At 36.0% G+C, this 15,387-nt stretch overlaps 1 pseudogene; it reads right to left on the reverse strand.

Moving 5' to 3' along the window:
* Window positions 1–510: 510 nt before the first annotated feature.
* LOC114515493 lies at window positions 511–1,405 on the reverse strand (annotated as a pseudogene).
* Between the last annotated feature and the right edge of the window lie 13,982 nt (window positions 1,406–15,387).

A 15,387-nucleotide genomic window follows, 5' to 3' on the forward strand; every position in this document is an offset into this window, starting at 1 on the left:
GATGCATTTGACATGCCAACCCTCATGCACAAAAGTACCTGGTTATATTTGTGTTTAACAGCCCCACAGAATACTCTTATGTTGGGTTAACAAATATACCTCTAACTCAAAGCTGCTTTCAGGTGCCACTCAACTAATGAGATTGCCTTAGCAGTTAGGGAAGCAACTACTGAACTCATATATGAATGAAAAGAATTGAACCCCCTGCATGGCAAGAGATTATTTTGGAGACAGTTGATAAAAACCATGCATCCTTTTTATTATAAAGTCATAAAGAGACATCAAAACTTAAAGCAAAAATTACAGGATAGGACAACTACTAGGAGAGTCAAAGGAAGTGAAAATGGTAGTAGGCACAGGGCAGTATGAATTAATGAACATAGCAGGAACAAGGATGGGGAGAAGGATGAGCATGTGCTGGAAGATGCTAGGGGAGAGGATCTGATGAAAATTTTGATCCTAGACAAGTGCCTAGGTAAAGTAATAATGGGAAAAGATTTCTAAACTTCACTATGTGAATGAGTTGTCCTTGCCATTGGCACTCTCCCTGTCATCTTCTCCTTTCTCAGTGTCTTTTTAATCATCCTTGATCAACTCCACCTGGTCAATTCCCCAATCTTTGTTATTTTCATCATCCAGTAGGTCCCCCGCCTCAGCAGCATCATCTGCATCTGCCTCAGACTCCATCTTTGCATTGGTATCATCTTTCTTCAGGGAGCTACTGCTCAGCTCCTCTTCTGACTTATTCTTCATCTCTCCTTGTTTGCTCTGTTTCTTTTTTAAAAATTTCCAGGCTTTCCAGTAGAGAATCCACTTTTTGTTTTATATTGGTCAATTCCTTGTTAATGTCTTGAAAGTCATCTCCCTTCAACTTTCCAGATTTGGAAGATCCTTGCTCTCTACTCCTAGAATTAAAGCCACTTTTGCCCCTTCATGAGGTGTTTCCTGATACACGCTGGCATTTTGAAGGCACTTCAGCCAGAACAATAGGAGGAGGAGGAGGAACACGTGCTGGGTGACTGTACACTCTTTCATAATAATCCCATTGAAAGTCAGAGTCCAAGTCAGAAGAGGAGCCATACATCTCCACTGCAGATTGTTTCAGAGCAGCTTTTTCTGGGTTCACTTTGGACTCTGCGGCCAGATTAAGGTCTAAAACCTGGCCAGCAAACTGTTCTGCCCTCTTCTCACCAGGCCAGGCATTTCTCTCATTAATATTTTGAAAGAACACAAAGCCCTTATGAACAGATCAATCCACAATTTTGTCATATTTTAAGAAGATAGCCGCCACATCAAAATTTCTTGACTGCAAGAATATTGAGATAAGTACAGGGGAATTTACGGGCTGAGGATCTGTCCTTGTGGTTACATGTTGGCCTTTGTCTTTGATGGTAAGGTTCCTCATGAAGCTGAAATGTAGCTGAAGATCAAAAAAAGTCTCCCTGGAGGGAGAAGGAAGAAGAGACTTGATTCTAAATCTCCTAGTCCTGTTTCTACGTAGAGAAGACAACTGCTGCTGCTGGAGGTCTGAAAGTGGCGGCAACCTCCGGGTATTCCTCTCCTCTGGGTTTGTTCCTTCTGCTACTATCAGTATTTGCTTTGTTTTTTTTTTTTTTTTTTTTTTTTGAAACTATGTAATTAGGTACATACAAATTTAGAAATATTATCATTTCCTTCTGGAATTTTCCACTAAATCCTCTTGTCTTTTACATTCTCTTATTTTTCCACATTTTAATCTCTTTTTGCAGCTTTCTGGATACTTTTGGTGACATTTCTTTCAGTTTTCTAATTTTTCCTACTGTACTAATGTTCCTAGCTTGCTGCCAAACATGTCCAATGAGCATATTTTTACATTTTATTTTTATACTTTATTTAATTGTATTTATTTTTATAATTATTTTACATTTTACAGTTTTATTGCATTATATTTTTGTAAGTTTTATTTCTTCAAACTGCATTTGGTTATTTTTCAAGTCTATTTCATACCATTTCTAGTTTCCTATACTCTAGAGATATTTGTGAGTTTCTTAACTGTTTCCTTATGCACAGCAAGCATAATCATGTTGTAATCTGTTGGTGATAAGCTCAATATATCAGGACTTTTTTTACACTTCTTGTTCTTACAGATATTTTTCCCTTTTGTGAGTGTGTTGAATTATCTTTGGCTCTCATGGCCCTTGAAAAATCATTTTGAGATTCCAAAAAACTTATAATAGGAGATACCTGAATGTGTGTGTATATCAGTGTGTGATAATTTCCTTATATTCCAGTAGGTAATAAAAATCTAAGATCACCTAAAACTGATTTGGAGCTTGAAGTTACAAAAATGCACAAAAATTAAGGCTGAAACTTTATAGTGGTAGATTTCTTAACTGCTGTGACATACCATAATATGCCCTTAATAGTATGTTGAAAAATAAAATGATGTGCTTCCAGGAGTTCTGTGGTAAGTGTACTTTCTCCCTAACAGAAAAGACTTTATTATGCAGTAAGAAAACAAGTATTTTTAGTAACAGAAACATTAGTAACAGTAACAGTTTTATACATTGCTATGACAGTCACTGCTAAACCCTTAATATAGAACATATTATTTAATTCTTAACATATATTATCTTCATTTTGTTGTGAAAGAAACAGGTTACATGAAGTCAAGCAACTTACCCAGTCTCACAATTGGCCGATAGTAGAGCTAAAATTCATTTACAAGCTCCTCCAAGCCTACAGCATCACACTGTATGACAAATTTATCTCCACTTTTTTTGAGGCAAAGAGATTTATTCTACATGTGCAGATAGAGGAACTTTTTTCTTTTAGGAACATACAGGAAGGGAGCGAAAAATGTCCATAATATCATCTTTGGCATTTTCCCAAAAAGTACATTAGCATGTTAGCATAGAAACAGTTGTTGGCAAGGCAAGTACCTAAACTGTACTTTGTTTTGCTGCCTTACTTAGACAGTTAATTTACTTTATTGAGTCTTGAGTAAATTTTCATGGTGCACTAAGCTACTTTTATGGGTGAAAGTCCATAAAATACCTTTGCATATTTTTGGATTTAAAAACAAGGTAAAATACATTTTACTGATTAATGTTGCTGCTGCATGAAGTACTATTGATGGCATTTGAAATTGATACAAGTGCCATTTTTATGTATTTTTTAAAAATAAGAAAGAGCAATTGAGAAAGAAAAATGTCAGTTCTTTTTATTGTTCAAGTACAGTTGTCTCCATTTTCCCCCACCACTCACTCCTGCCCCACAGACTCCTACCTCCCACCCTCAACCCTACCCCACTTTGGCTTTGTCCATGGGTCCTTTGTATGTGAAGACTTATACAATTGATTTTCAGTTTTAATGGAGGGGTATAAGAATAAATAAACAAGTTAACCTAAAAATATAAAAACAGGAGCTATATATGATTTGTTAACAGAAACTGCCTTTTGTGAGTCAAGAGTCTTTTTCTCCTTTTTGTATTTTCTTTTGAGAGAGGAGATAGAGTTTTGAAATTTTGAAAAATCTTATTTACATTGCTGCATTGAATTGTATTGTTAACACTTCAGTACAATTTTTAATTTACAAAATCAGATGTAGATTTATGTACCTCTGTGCTCAGAAACTCAACACTACTTTTGCTCACTAGTGTGTCATTACTTCTTTTGAAAATTTTATTGTTGTTTACCTGAATAATTTGTGACAATATGTTCAGCACTAACATTCCAAATTATAAATTAGACCACAGAACTCCCTTGCTTAGAATCCTTTAACAACTTCACTTGCTTATATAATAAAACAAATAATATAACTGGTGCACAATCTCTTTTCTCTTTGCCCTCTGGCTAACTCTTCAGTCTTACTTGAAATTCACTCCATGCTGCCTCTGCCCTTCAGCTTAGCAAATTATTTGCTGTTCCTCAAATGGGCCATGTGGTGTCAGGTCTATGCATTCACATATGCCCTTTGTTTGTCTGTATGCCATTTATTCCTGATTTTCAGGTACTGTCCATCCTTGACAACTTGGTCCACCTATCTTTCCTTATTTGGAGCTTTCAGGTCCATCTCAACAGAAAGCTGCCACATTGCCAGTCTTTAAAGTCCTCCTGCTTCTATGTTAGTACTTTTCCATTGCATTCTATTTATTTACATGCTTAGTACTACTTCAGCAGTAGGCCCTAAACTTGACACAATAGTGAAAGCAAAATAAGTTTCGTTGAATAAAGTGCCTGGATGATACCTAACTCATACAACTGTTGCAAAAACAATATAAAACAGTGGATATGAAACCCTTTGTAAGCCATCAAGCACTGTAGAATTGCTATTTATGTAGCAATTCTACATAACCCTTTGTAAGCTATCAGGCACTATAGAATTGCTAATTTATCGATTTTCTAGCCATATGATCAGCATGTAAATCAGATCAGATCACTCCATAAAGACATTTTGAGGGAAAGTTGAAAACTATGCATTTTCATGATTGAGTTTGTAAAATGTGCAAAAACTATGAAGATAATTTGGGGTTTAGAGATCACTCTCTGACATCAGAAAGACTATTTACATTTTGGCACAAGACATAAAAACCCTCTTGAATAACAAATTGTTCAGGATTGCATATGAGTGAGTGGGCTTTTGGTTCTATAGGAGCTGCTACTGAGTGTCCAGTGGGAAGGCCATTATGAGGAAGTCGATTTTGAACTAGGTCTTAGGGGAGAATGAGATGTGGAAGGTCACGGCCTTTTAATTGAGGAGAGGCTGCACAAAGGCTTAGGAAGAAGCTGCTGTGCTCTTTTTTAATTAAATTGGGTATATTGCAAACACAACTTCTCCTTTGAAATCTCCTTTTTCATGGATTTCTTTGACTTGACCACATGAAACAATTCTATAAATTCTTTAAGGTTTAGCTCAAAGGCTACTGAAAACACCCATGGGAGATTTTTATTTTTCTCTGAATTTCCAAAAGTATGATATTATTTAGGATCAGGTTCAACTTTATATAACAGAACATCCTTGCACACTGCCTAATAGCCTAAGAAATATAGATGTTTACTTTTTTTAATGACTCCACAATCATCAAAGACTCAGACTTTTGAATTTTTCTGCTCCTTCCTAGCCTCCATTCTGGATTATTTCACCATTCAAGGTGGTTGCTGGAGCTCTAACCATCTTGTTCAAAGTTTTAGACAGCAGGAAACAAACAAAAACAGGACAAAAAGGATGTGCCTCTACGAAGAGCTTTCCAAGGCATTCAACTCAACTTTGGGTTTCATTTCATTAACCAGAGCACTTCATGGCCACATCAGCCCCAAGTGAACTTAGTATCAAAGCCTTACATAACTGCAAGGATGGCTAAGAACATTGAGACCAGAACAACACCAGAGTCTGGAATTAAGAGGAAGAGGACTTTGAGTATTGTGTGAGTAGCTTCCAGTCTCTCCCACAAGCACATTCTTTGCATGTTTCTTGAGACTTTTTATCATTATTTTCTTTTCATGCCAGTGATTTGGGGCAATGTTTATTTCACTCCACCAGATCTTAATTCTTTGAGGAGAAGGACCATAGCTTATGAATTGTTAATGGGAATTAATTAAGTGTGTGAAGACAGAGAACTGGATGGAATCAGAGTGTGTGAGTGGTGGAGTAGTAGGTGACATGAAATGCTCTGTATATTGGGGCCAGCTTATAAAAGTAAGGAGTAAATAGAGGGTTGGGTGGGTGGGCTGGAATGGGAGTAGGGGGGAGAAAACTGTACTTGAACAATGATTAAAAAAAAAAGTAAGGAGTAAATAAAAATACTATTATTAAAATTATAAACATTTACCTTAACTTCTAAGGGTAATTAAAGAAATAAAAGAAACTTAAATTTAGTTTGAAATTTATATAATAATGCAGTAACAACTAGCAGACTCCTTATTTTCCCAAAAGAAATAAGTGGCTATAATATTAAACAATCCAAACCAAAATGGAAAATTATTTATACAAAGTCTGATTATCAGAAAGTCTACACAAATAAATGACCTTTCCATATGCAACAGTTCCTTCAAAGAGATAAAATGGAGAACAAACAAAACAACAGAAATTTTACACATTTGACATATTATACAAAATTTCTCCTTTTTGAAATCTGAAAAAATATGGTATGATATTTGTTTGCTTTATTAAAATATGTTACATTAAGTCCTCACAGTAAAATGTTTTTCAAGAGTGTTTTAGAATTTTGGCCACCCCTCTATCCACTGTGGGTGATTTGTGACATGTTATAAGTTGTTTATGGTATCAAAAAACAAATTTGTTGCAAATTAACCTATCTTCCTCAATAACTGTCTTTAAGTTTTAAAAATGATGGACCTTATGGGTAAAGCATTTAAAAAAATTCTCCCCAACATGTTAATATTTATTTCTAAATTATGATAAAGCTTATTGTGTATGTTATAAAGTATGATCTACTATAGAATTAAACAAAGAATGATGTAAAATATGTGCAATTGAAATTCCATGATTTTCTTCATACCCCAGAATGGATCATCTCTTGCACTGCATTATATAACAGAGAACAAATCTTATTCTGTCCTGTTGCCACCACCTTGATCCTTTACCTCTTTCCTTTTCTTCCCAGAGAGTTAGGAAGACTGATTGAGATTAAACACCAGTTTTCAAAGTTTTTGGCCTCAGGACCCATTTACACCCTTAAAAATAATTGAGGACCTCCCCAAACTTTCATTTTGTTGTATCCTACCTAGAAATATTCATCATATTAGAAATTAACCCTGGCACATTTAAAATGTTTTCACATTAATTCATTTAAAAATAGTGTTAATAAACCTTTATGTCTTAAAATAAATAACATCTTAAGAAAGTATCTGTGTCAGGGGTGTCAGACCTGGGCCACACTGGAAGAAGAATAGTTGTCTTGGGCCACACATTAAATACGTAAACACTAACGAAAACTGATGAGCAAAAATGAGTCTGTGTATAATTTTCATATCCACCACCACAGATAAACAAAAAAGTCCTCACATAATAATCCCAGTTACGCTGTGCCCCTTTTGATATGCTTTTAAAATCATTGAGTAGGTTCTGAGTTTGTGATCACTAATATAGAAAATGTACATATCTAAGTAATAAAACATCATTAATTTTTAAATATATTTTTATTATAAAATTAAAAGAAGAGGGCAACATAAAACTGGTGGGATATTTGACATTGTATTTGAGAAACTAGTTTCAACATGGTTTGAAAGAAGCAGTTGCAATTCTCAGTGAGTTCTCAAGGTACTCATCAGATATTTTGTTTCTAATTTTACTCTTAATGGGTTCATTCTTGAAAATAGTTGCTTGAAAATGTAGGTGCAGAGAAACAGTGATGGCATGAATAAGGCATGATTATAAAGCAAGGGCTACTTTTCTCTGAGAAGATAGAACCTATAAAAGTCCAATAAAGAGACATGATCCCCACCCTGGCTGGCGTAGCTCAGTGGATTGAGCGTGAGCTGGGAACTAAAGTGTCCCAGGTTTGATTCCCAGCCAGGGTTCATTCCTGGGTTGCAGGCCATAACCCCCAGCAACCACACATTGATGTTTCTCTCTCTCTCTCTATCTCCCTCCCTTCCCTCTCTAAAAGATAAATAAATAAATAAAATATATATATAAAAAAAAGAGAGACATGATCAGATTTTTCTTTAAGTTGAATGTCAGATTGCAGCTCTATGCATTCCATTTGAAAATTGGCAGGTAACATATTTATGTCAACTGAAAATGGAGTCATAAATATGGCAAAATATTTATTATTTTCCCAGAAATCTGGAAAATCTGTTTTCAAATTCTTGTATCAAACTGAAATGCAAAGTAGCATATTTTCAGCTGTTCAAAGGACTATGTTTAGCCATGTCAAAATTCATAAAAATTTTTGCCTTAATTTGAACTTGCCATAATTTCCATTTCATTTAGTACGCTGTTATGGTTTGAAACATGGTATTGGTAAGTTGGTTTTCACCTTGAGGATACATGGTTAACTCATTTAAAGGAACAGTAAAATCCACTAAAAATGATAAATCTATAAGCCAGTTTTCATCGTTAAGTTCCAAAACCAATTTGTTTTTTCATACCATAAATGACTTCATAAAATGTTGCAAATCATAAAATCTTTTCAACCTTTAGCCTCAGCTTAGCCATCTTACTTCTTAAAAAGTAAGTGATGTCACCATAATCAGCATCAATATTTTAAAGGAATTCCTGGAATTGGTGATGATTCCATCCCTTGGCGCTCATGAAATTCACAGTATTGATGATTTGCATGACATTATCCATTTTTAAAGCTTTTGTGCATAAATTTTCTTGATGTACTATGCAATGATACTTCATCAAATGTGAGTTTTGGGTGGCAATTTCATTGTTTCCTATTAATTTTACAAGTCCTTCTTTTTTACCTACCATTGCCAACACATCTTCAGTAACTATACCAGCTGTGTTGACAATGGACAAAGAAAATTGCTTTAACACATTTTTCACTGCTTTGTATAAACCTTGATTTAGTTGTGTCTTTTAATGGCACTAAAGAAACCATTTCTTCAGTGACATTATATTCATCATCATTGAATCTAATAAAAATGGCAAGTTGAACCATATCTATAGCATCAGTGCTATCATCCATTGCCAAAGCATGAAATTTAAAATTAGCAGGTTTGCTCTCCAAACTTCTTTTGACAGATTTTCCAATTTCTTCAATTCACCTGGCTATAGTCTGGTGAGATGAACTGATTTTTAGAAATATCCCCCTTTTTTTTTTTTTCAGGGCGAATTATCTGCCACACTTCCTATACATTGGTTAATAAAATCACCATCAGTAAATGGTTTTGATTTTTTTGCTATTACATATGTTACCACATAACTAGCTTCTACAGTAGAACCTGCTTGAGTTGTAACTTTTTGTAAACATTTTTGCTGAGAAGACAGACTTTTTTTCGGCTCTGCTATTTTTGTCCTTATAACACAATCCTTCATATGCATTGAATTTGGCATCATGATTTTGCATATAATGCCTTTTCAACTTATAGACTTGGAAAACGTGCACAAATTTCTTACAAATTAATCAGAGTGCCTTACTATTTGCCTGGATAAAAAAAAGTAGTCACCTTGCCTTGGCTGGTGTGGCTCAGTGGATTGAGTGCCAGCCTGTGAACTAAAGGGTCGCCAGTTCAATTCCTAGTCAGGACACATGCTTGGGTTGTAGGCCAGGTCCCCAGTAAGGGGTGCATGAGAGGCAACTAAACATTGATGTTTCTCTCCCTCTCTTTTTTCATCCCTTCCCTTCTATCTAAAAATGAATAAATAAAATCTTTTTTTTTAAAGATTTCATCTATTTATTTTTAGAGAGGGGAAGGGAGGGAGAAAGAGAGAGAGAGAGAAACATCAATGTGCGGTTGCTAGGGGTGATGGCCTACACCCAGGCAGGTACCCTGGCTGGGAATCGAACCTGTGACACTTTGGTTCGCAGTCGCACTCAATCCACTGAGCTACACCAGCTGGGGCTTAAATCTTTTAAAAAATGTAGTCATCTCCACTTTTCACTGAACAATCTTCTTTTATCCATAATTCTTTTGGTGGGATTCTTATTTCTTTTGAGATGTTGTAGAAGCCATGCTGGAATTAAAAAATAATAATGGGTAAGGGACTTTATTTACTTTTATTATGAAAATTAGTTGACAGGAAAGTAGATAACAAGGTTTGGGCTCTTCCACAGCTCTCTTGGCTACTGATGCAGGGTGAGGTGGAGGGCTAATTATAAAGTGTGACAGGTGATGTGTGAGGTGCCGCTGAAGTATGGAAGTACCTTTAATAATCAAATAAGAATGCTTACCTGACTTCTAAATAACATCAAACGCCTAACATTGCAATGGTTGGTTGAAATATTATTGATAATCGCTGCCTTGCTAAGTCACCACGACACATGTAACATCTAATGGTGTCAGTTCTACTGTCTGCCCTTGGCAGATCACTCACTGGAAGCCACACATCATTGTAAAACTGAAGCTACACATGTGTACAAGTAGTGAGAGTATGTGTACATTTATTTAACATGACATTGCAACACATACTCACAAACAAAATCTCGTAACATTTTAAGTACGTTTACAATTTTGTTTTGGGCAGCATTCATAGCCATCCCAGGCCACATGCAGCCTGCTGGCTGCAGGTTAGATATGCCTGATCTATATTCAAATTAACAAAATTTAGTGACGAGAGTGTCATTTTTTTACACTTTTGCAGCTTCTTTAATGTCTGTCAAAACTGAAGAAATGGATTCACATGTCTGCTGTGCATCCAGTATGCTGAGAAATTTTATTTAGGTTGAAGTATGTGCAGAAAATATCTAGAAAGAAAACTGGCATATGCTTCAAAATGAATATGGAATAGGGGAGACCTCTTAAAGCACTCGTAAAAAGCTTAGGGACCCCTTTCAGAGTTTTTAGACCATAGTGAGAATTGGTGAGATGAAATAATATGTGGCTACAAAGTATTAAAAAGTAACAAAAGAAAATAGGATTTCTCTTATTGTGAGAGGAAAAATACTTATATAAATAAATACATTATTATTTTGAAGATTCAATTCCATAGGTTATAGAAAATATTTTGTTATACTGGTGCCTATATACTTCTGTTTAAAATGAACCATAATGCAAGGTTTGCTTATCTAATTCTAAGAAAGAAGAGAGTTCTGTTCAATATTATACATAAATCTGTTGAACACCCACTGCATGCTTCATTTTGGAGAAGAAACTACCTTTACATAAAAGTCATTTCATATATAAATGTGATAATGAACGTGACAGTGGTCAACTTCTTTATTTTAAGCTTTATTTATTTTTTAAAAGATTTTGTTTTTATTTATTTTTAGAGAGAGGGGAATGAATTGAGAGAGGGAGGGAAACATTTATGTGAGAGAGAAACATCGATGGAGAGAAACATTCAAGCCTCTCACATGTCCCCAACCAGGGATGTGCAGCCCAGCCATGTGCCTGACTGGGAATCGGAGTCAAACTGCCTCTCTCTTGCTTTGCAGATGAGAGTGGTTTGGATGACCAAACCACTCAGCCATGCCAGTCAGGGCTCCACTTCCCTTCTTCTGATAACCACTCTGGGTAAAGCTTTTCAGAAAGAAAAATAATGTTTTGAGGAGAGGCTTCCCTTGTTATTACAAATATATGTAAATATATACACACACATCTACACCCAAATACTGCCTTAGGAAAAACACATTTTTTGTTTAACTGACCTGGTAGTCTCTTTATGGAAGTTATGATTCAGTGTAGTTTATGCAGCTGAATGAGGCTCACTGTAGGAAACAGAGCCTGGCAGAAGATGTAACATTTCATGAATCCCTTGGAACCCCATGGATCTTGGATGCTGGAGGTAACCTGCTAATTCTATGTTTGAATCTACCACCATTTTGAAGGGACATGTGACTTGTTTAGATATGTCAAATTGCATTCTATGTAGCAGAGGTGAGGGAATGTTTTTAGTGAAGCCACACAATGTTATAACTAGTTTATTAGTCTTTTACTGCTGCTGTAACAACTACAAATACATACTTTAGTGCCTTAAATAACACAGATTTACTGCTTTACAGTTTAACAGATCAGAAGCCTAACACAAGTTTCATGAGGCTAAAATCAAGGTGTCAATGTGGTTGCCTTCCTCTACGGACACTCACTTTTCCAGCTTCTAGAGGCCACCTTCATTCTTTGGCTCATGTTCCCTTCTTTTACTTTCAAAGCCACAAAAGAAAGAGGTTGTGCATCCACCAAGGACCTTGTGACCTAGTGGGAGATATTTCCTCCCCAGAGCAGGAAGGTGGCTCTGGTGGCCACAAGGTGGCTCTGGTGGCCACGGTGCTGAGTGGCCTTGCAGTGCCCCTGGCCATGATACCCTTTGATGTGGTCAGCACAAGGTTCTACTATCAGCCCACAGATGCTTGAGGCAAAACTTGATTTTGAGGGGATGAGGGATGCTCTGTGGCAGATGTCTTGGACAAGGGCATGTCTTTGCATGCACAAGGGTATGGAAGCCTCCTACTTTTGCCTTGCCCCCATACTATCTTATACTATCTTCTGGGACTAGCTGAGCATCCTCCAACACATCTACACAGAATAATGAGAAGCCATTCATCCTCAATCCACAAAATTGACAAATCTTGGATACCTCTGTCTTCATCACTATATCCTGGTGACTTCTGATCAGGTGACCTTTCATCCCTGAGGGGAAAAGGGAGACAGGAAATCAATCCAGGTCTGTTTTCTCAAGGTTGAATCACTACAAGTTTTCCTCCCTTCCTTGGGTGTCACTTTAAAACTTTTTAAATGCCCTCTTTTACAGTTCATACTCCTCTTTCAAGGTTGAACCAGTCACTCCAAAGTCTATTTCCTCCCTTTCTCTACTGACATCTTTGGGTCCCTTCTGATCCCTTGCAAAATTGAAACTCGCCCTCCAAGACCAAAGGGGATTGAAGAGATTTGGGTGTCCTATTAGATTAAAAAACACAGAGATTATATTGGTTATAAAACTAGTTTATTTATGAAAAAAGAAAAAGGAGATTAAAAGAGGGGAAGAAATATGTGGAAAAATAACCTTCATGTCATTAACTGAAGTTTGGGAAAACATAGTTAAAAATCTATTACCCACATATATTTAGGTTATACCAATAGAATTCCATAATCAATTGTGTTCATCTTATAATCAGTTTTTATTATAAGAAATAGAAATGTCTGTACTTCATAGTCAGCTCCTGCACATTTGATTCAGTGGTTGCTATGGAGATATAGAAACTATTAGATAGTCTATGTATCTGAAAAAGACAATGTGAAGTGAATAGGCATATGTCCTGATATCCTTAAAAACCTTTTGTTGTTTTCCTAGTTTGACCTATTACCTCCTCTTCTTTTGTTTCATAGAATTTTTGGAATATTGGACAGACATATCTTTTCTTTACACATTAACATGTTTGTAAGAAGAGGGAAACTTCATTTCCTGATTTTGTTCAGATTGTTGAAATCAATATAAAAACAAACGTTCATAGATAAATTTCAGTAGGTTATCTGAAATGAAACGACTTATTTATTTATTTATTTATAAACCTTCTTTTTTCTTTTTTATTGAATTTATTGGGAGTGTCATTGTTTAACAAAATTATACAGGTTTCAGGTGCACAGTTACACAACACATTATCTGTGTACTCTATTCTTTACCCTATGCTCCTCTATCAGCATTTATCCCCCAATAACAAAGGCTATATAGTAAGAGACAAAGGGCACTGCATTACAACAAGGTGAGCAATCCAGCAAGAGAATATAAGCCTTGCAAATATTCATGCACCCAACACAGGAGCACCTAAATAGGTAAAGCAAATTTTGATGGACATAAAGGGAGAGATTGTCTGCATAATTCTTTTTTTTTGTATTGTCAACAGTTGCATACAGATACAGATTTCCCCTACTTCTCCCCCTCATTTTTCCCTCTCCACCTAGCCCCTGCCCCTTCCTCAGCCATCACATTGTTGTCTGTATTCATATGCTATGTATACATTCATGTACATTTTTGGCTAATCTCCTCCAGTCCTCTCCCCCACTCTGAGATCTGTTAGTCTGTTCCATGTATCCAAATCTCTGGATTCTTGTCAGTTTATTTTGTTCATTAGATTCCACACATGAGTGAGATCATATGGCATTTGTCTTTCTCCAACTGGCTTATTTCACTTAGCATAATACTCTTCAGGTCCACCCATGCTGTTACAAAGAATAGGAGCTCCTTCCTTTTTATCAGCCATGTAGTATTCCATTGTATAATGGAATGTACCGCAGCTTTTTTATCCACTCATCTACTGATGGGCATTTGTTTTGCTTCCAGATTTTGGCTATTGTAAATAATGCTGCTCCGAACATAGGGGTGTACATTTTCTTTCTGCTTGGTATTTCAGGATTCTTAGTATGTATTCCAAGAAGTGAGGTCACTGAGTCACATGGAAGTACCGTTTTTTGTTTTTTTGAGGTAACTCCATACTATTTTCCACAGGGGCTGCCCTAGTCTGCATTCCCACCAACAGTGCACTAGGGTTCTCTTTTCTTCACATCCTCACCAGTACTTGTTATTTGCTGATTTATTGATGGTAGCCATTCTGGCAGCTGTAAGGTGATATTTAATTGTGGTTTTAATTTACATCTATTTGATAGTTAGTGATGCTAATTATCATTTAATGATAATTATATGCTAATTAATACTAATTAGAATTTTTCATATATCACCAAGCTATACATTAGATGTTTAGAACTTACTCATTTTATAACTGAAATATCCTTTGGCCAACATCTCATTTTCCTACTTCCCCTGCCTCTGGTAAACATCATTCTTTTATGAGTTTGACCTTTTTTTTAACTCCTCGCATAAATGATACCATGAAGTAGTTTCTCTTTCTGTCTGACTTAAATCACTTAGCACAATGCCTTCCATATTGTTGCAAATGGTAGGACTTTCTTCCTTTTTATGTATTTTATTTATTTATTTTTTAAAAAATAATTCTTTGCTATGGGGCTGTCTTTTTTAAAAAAGATTTTATTTATTTTTAGAGAGAGGGGAAGGGAGGGAGAAAGAGAGGGAGAGATACATCAATGTGTGGTTGCCTCTTGCACGCCTCCTATTGGGGACCTGGTTTGCAACCTAGGCATGTGTCCTGACTGGTAATCGAATGGGTGACCCTTTGGTTCCCAGGCCCATGCTCAATCTATTGAGCCATACCAGCCAGGGCTGTATTTTAAATGTTACATACTTAATTTAATAGATCTAAGTTTTGCATGTAGTTCACCAGTATAAAAATATTATATTAATTTGCCAGATGTATTGTAACAGGGAATAAATGCACTATACTTATATAAAGTTACCTATATTAATCTTAGTAAATATTAAACCCATCTTGTTACTCTAACCTTATTTTTTCTCAAAGGTAGAGCTTACATGTGGAAAGTTTATTTTCTAAATATCCTTTACTAGAATCAACAGGTTCAATTCCTGTATAAACCTGAGAAACAGACTGACCTTGGAGTTTCACTGACTCAAGGATACTGACCATAAAGATCCATGTGGAGACCTACAAAGGCAATATCTGCATGTCTACAAACCCTCTCCCTGAGCTCCTTGTTCGGCTTTCCCTCTCTTCCCTCTGTGTAAAAACCTCTGCCTGCATCAAGATGTTAACTTGTAAATCTCCCACCTAGTAATCAAGTTATGTCAACCTTGTGCTTCAGTCATGCCAGCTGTGTGATATGCTGGCATCAACCATAAACAACAGGTGTCCTGGGAAGAGAAAAATGCTAATGCAAATAAGGAGATAATACCAGAATGAAGAGAGTGAGC

Source organism: Phyllostomus discolor, chromosome 2, assembly GCF_004126475.2.
Source record: "Phyllostomus discolor isolate MPI-MPIP mPhyDis1 chromosome 2, mPhyDis1.pri.v3, whole genome shotgun sequence".
NCBI lineage: Eukaryota > Metazoa > Chordata > Mammalia > Chiroptera > Phyllostomidae > Phyllostomus > Phyllostomus discolor.